At 45.7% G+C, this 4,819-nt stretch overlaps 1 long non-coding RNA gene across 1 annotated transcript; it reads right to left on the reverse strand.

The window, feature by feature from the left end:
• Positions 1-430: 430 nt before the first annotated feature.
• On the reverse strand, positions 431-1,051 carry LOC116225988 (uncharacterized). The gene is made up of 2 exons (XR_004166185.2): positions 827-1,051; positions 431-720 (listed from the first exon to the last, which is right to left on the reverse strand). It is a non-coding gene; the product is annotated as an uncharacterized LOC116225988 (long non-coding RNA).
• Between the last annotated feature and the right edge of the window lie 3,768 nt (positions 1,052-4,819).

The following is a 4,819-nucleotide window of genomic DNA, read 5'->3' on the forward strand; positions in this document are numbered from 1 at the left end:
TATTTTTAATTAAAAAAGAAAAGTCGCGCCATGTGGCCATTTAAAATATTGCATTAGTTAAATCCAAAATATCAAAACAGAGCAATTTGAAATTTGACGTCAATCGGGAGGTTCCTCCTTTCCTTTCAAGCAAGAAGCCTTTCCTAGCACGGAAGAGTTTGTGCTTTAATGCAGATGTGGTGGCTGAGATACTTCTTACAGAATCTCCTGTCTAATGGGAGAAATGCCGGCTTTTGCAGAGCCAGGGGATTTCCTGTAATTCCAGATAAATTTGCAACAGGGAGATTTTTCTTTCCTAAGGCCTGGATAGAAGCACTGAACATCTATGCCTGGAAGCACTTTGAGAAACACCTTAGCATTATCCAGAAATAATGCAGACAATAAGAGAGACTTTGCCATAGGAAAACTGATGCTCTCTCATGGCTCTCTCTAATGTAAGTGCATACAGTTGTATTTTTTCTGCCCTTGTCTCCTCCTAGCATATCTCCAAAGCATTCCCAAGCTCCTATGGTGTTTAATTCATGTGAAAAATCACCCCTTCCTTGTCTGGTGTATTTCAGAAAGCTTGAGGGGTGGCGTTTCCATTTGATCTGTGGCTTTGCCTCATCCATCAGTTTCTGGTCCAGTCCTCAAGAAATTGTCCTCCCTTGTTCTACTGACATTGCCATCAGTGTGCAAAGGCTCCATGAGGACTTGGAGTTTCCTTCCCTCCATCTGTCCCTATAGAAGAATAGTGAGGAAGAGCACAGACAACTGAATCTGGTTGTAAGGTTTGCTTCAAACTGAAGCATGTGAGCAGACAAGGATGGGACCACAACAGACCTACCCAGTTTATAGTCCTTGCACTAGCAAATAGTGTGTGGGAGCGTGCTTTTCCTTGTTTTGGGTGTCTTCTCCTTTCAGGGAAGGGTCAGGTTGGATATTAGGAAACATTTCTTCTTTGAAAGACAGATCAAGTAGTGTCACAGCTGCCCAGGGAGTGGAGGGGTCACCGTCCATGGAGACGTCCATGGAGACGTCCATGGTGTTCCAGAACCATGGAGATGTGGCACTGAGGGACGTGGTCATGGGAATGGTAGGTTGGGTTGGGTTTGGGCTTGGGGATCATAGAGCTCTTTTCCAATCTGAACCATTTTACAATTCTATGATTCTTCTTCAGAGGCACTGCTACAGAGCACAGATCCCTGTGTTGGCATCTCCACACAAAACTGCTTTGAGGTTTTCCTTTCATTTTGCTTTGTTTATAGTGAATTAGATTGAAAAAAAAACCTATCCTAGCCCACACTGCTTAGAGTTTCTACTTTCTCTATTGTGAAAGTCAACCAAAACCTGAACTCATATTGAATTCATTTCCTCTCTGGGTACCTCAATACCAAACATTCTGTACAAATGGGAGTAAGCTGACCTCCTCTTGAGCTAGGAGCTCTCCTTTAGCTTGGATCTCAGTCTGGTTGTCTGATTGCAGTCTTCAGTAACATTGAAAAAGAAAAACACATGAAAACAAGGGCTCTGCATATCAAATCTGTTGGCTTTGAGGGGCTTCAAACCCTGGCCCCTGTAAAACCCCATTGCTTCTCTCACCATTGGAGCCATATAGAGCAGCCAGCAGATTGCTCAGTCTCTGCTGAGTGTCCAGGACCTGAGATGTCTGCCAGATGATGCAGACAAAAGTCTACATGGTCAATTATCAGGAAACTGGGACAAAACATCAACAGTCCCAGTGTTCCTGGAAAGCCTGGTCTACATGAGCATCAGGAGTCGCAAAGGAGAGTCAAAAGGGGGAATCATTTATAGAGGGTGGAATAGATGAGACATATGGTCTGGATGCAGGGAGAATTGGCACCTTCCATTCAGCCATGGGAAGATTTCCTAAGCAGGATTTCTGGAAGCCCCAAAACATATAAATTTGAACAGTCTAAAACTAGGTGAATGGTTATGTTGGATGTAACTTCCATGTCTGGGTCTTGGCTTTAAAATAGCCAGCTCTCCCCAGACTGGATCACACATCTCTGAAACAGAGCTGCTCAGCCAGAAAGCAATGACCTCAAGGTAGGAATCAATGGATGAAATTCTAGAGTTGAGAGGAAAGTTACTGCTGGATGACCACATTGGCTTTTTACAGATCCTTCAAAGTTTGGAACTCTAAAGAAATTTGGATTCAAGTTATGATATTTTGGCTGAACTCCAGCCACAGAAAACACAAAGCAGCTAACCATCCTACAGCGTGAACTGGGAGTCAGAAAGTGCTTCATCCAGAGTTTAAACTGGGGAACACGAGTTTTTTTATTTAGTTGGTAAATCTCAGAAATTGTGGAGGTTTGGGTTTGGACAAATTTCAGAACTTGGTTGCTTATCATGGTTGCATTTTCTTCAATCAACCTTGACTGAGGACATGAGACAGGAAATACTTAGCAGTGTCCTGGGGTGGAGAAACCAGAAATCTCACAACATTTTTCCTCCTGGTGTTATTCTTACCTTCAGACTTGCCCCATGTAAAACTGGTAACCCACAGAATCCAAGTTGAAAACAAAACAAAAGTGCAAACTTTACCCTAAAGAAAAGTAACACGATTCCCTTTGCACAGTGTCGCAGAGTCTTATGAACTGCACTGACTGAGGTGGGACTGGAGGAAGGTTATACATGTTCAGTGGGCATGTATTCTTCTCCTTTTGTGTCTACAAGGGTTGGCTGTTCATAGCTGATGGTGATAGAGCTCACTAGAAATAAACCCAAATTCAGCTACACATCTTTTTTTTCCCCTTTTTTTTCCCTTCCCCCTCTTTTTTTTCTTCCCCCCCCTTTTTTTTCTTCCCCTTTATTTTTATTTCCCCCTTTTTTTTTTCTCAATGAGAAATAGTCGCATGAAACTGCAGATCAAAAGCATGACAGAGCAAATATTTGGCTTGCTACCAGCTTTGGCTGAAACTCATCAGACACGAGGACATGAATGTTCATCTGTGGAGTGAATGTTCATCTGCGAATCTGCACGTTAATTCACCCATAAGTCTCCCGTACAAATGAACCCTACATACGCACAAACCCTACATATGCACAGTGGGAAGATGACAACCTGAATCCACTGGAGAGATGTTAAGGAATTACGCACTTGAGCACCAGGGGGGACGATTACATCTTCCATCTTGACACAGGCTGTGCAATTCTGCTCAGCTACCTCTGGACCCAGCTTGGTGGCTGCATGTGGTTTGCACCAAACTCTTACCGTCAGCTGAATCAATTCAGAGCACATGCACTACAGAACTGTCTGATAGTCCCCACCTGGTGTCTGAGAGATGCCTGGTGTCCAGGTTTGGGAGCACCAGGTGGTGTTGTGGGATGAGCACTCACCCCAGGGGCTGCCAAGCACAAAGCATAAGGACACATAGGAAGGAAGAATACTTTGCCTTGGTCTGTTGCATCTTGGGTGCCTGTATGTAAAGCTGGTGAAGGGTCTGGGGCACGAGTCTTATGAGAAGTCTTATTCTGAGAGAATGGGATTGTTTAGTCTGCTGAAGAGGAGGCTCAGGAGAGACCTTATGACTCTCTACAACTCCATGAAAGGAGGTTGTGGCAAGGTGAGGGTTGGCCCCTGCTCACAGGTAACAGCAACAGGACAAGAGGTGATGGTTTAAGTTGCACCACGGGAGAGTCAGCATGAATATTTGGAAGAATCTCTTCTCCAAATGAATGGCCAGGCACTGGCGCAGGCTGCCCAGGGGGTGGTGGAGTCCCTGGAGGTGTTCCAGAATGACAGAGATGTGGCACTGAGTGACATAGACAGTGGGCATGGTGGAAGTGGATTGAGCTTGGGCTTCAGGATTTGGGCTTCTGTGATTCTATGTACAAAGGGGATAAAGGTGGGAAACTCCAGAAGAGCTAATTGGATGGAACCATCATAGGAAACCTCAACCAAAGGTCTCTCCTCTCCTCTCCTCTCCTCTCCTCTCCTCTCCTCTCCTCTCCTCTCCTCTCCTCTCCTCTCCTCTCCTCTCCTCTCCTCTCCTCTCCTCTCCTCTCCTCTCCTCTCCTCTCCTCTCCTCTCCTCTCCTCTCCTCTCCTCTCCTCTCCTCTCCTCTCCTCTCCTCTCCTCTCCTCTCCTCTCCTCTCCTCTCCTCTCCTCACCAGTGTCTGCTGGAGCTCAGTGCCCATCCCTCCCATTTCAAACCCTGCTGTGGGACAGTTTTGCCTTGGGAAAAGAGGGCTTTTCCTGCTCAGCACTGCATAATGGTCCCCTCCCTGTGCTGGTAGATTCTGAGAAGAAAGGCTGTAACCCCAGGCCTGCTCGCAGCAGTGGGAGCGCTGCCATTGCTTTCTTTGGTTCTGACACTTCACACTGTTCTGGTTTGTTTTTCAAGTTATTCTATTTTTTTATTATGCCCAAACATTTTCTTTTCCCCATAGGGACGGGAGATGCCAGGGACTGACACCAGGATCACATGCTCACAAAAGAAGCCGAGGGCCCCTTCCTTTCCTCATTTTTCTAAACTCTTGAACTGTTTTGGCCCAAGCAGATTTTTCTGGTTATTTCCAGGGGAAAATTATCTGCGATGTTAACAAGACTCTGATGCAAAAGTCAAGTCGGCTGGAGAGCCTCTCAGCACCCCATCCTCATCTTCCTCCGCTTCTCTTCCGAGTGGGTCTGTAAGAGGAGAGAATGCAATCAGCCTGGCCACGTACAGCCCAGAGCCTGTCCCATTTCCTCCCACTTCAAGAAGAAAAACAACAAACAAAATACCTGAAATCCATTAGAAAAATGTCCTGGTTAATGAGGAGAGAGAACACTGGCACCTGGGCTAGGCAAATTCCCTACAGCAAAAAGCAA

This window comes from Phasianus colchicus, chromosome 4, assembly GCF_987193195.1.
Source record: "Phasianus colchicus chromosome 4, bPhaCol1.hap1.1, whole genome shotgun sequence".
Taxonomy (NCBI): Eukaryota; Metazoa; Chordata; class Aves; order Galliformes; family Phasianidae; genus Phasianus; species Phasianus colchicus.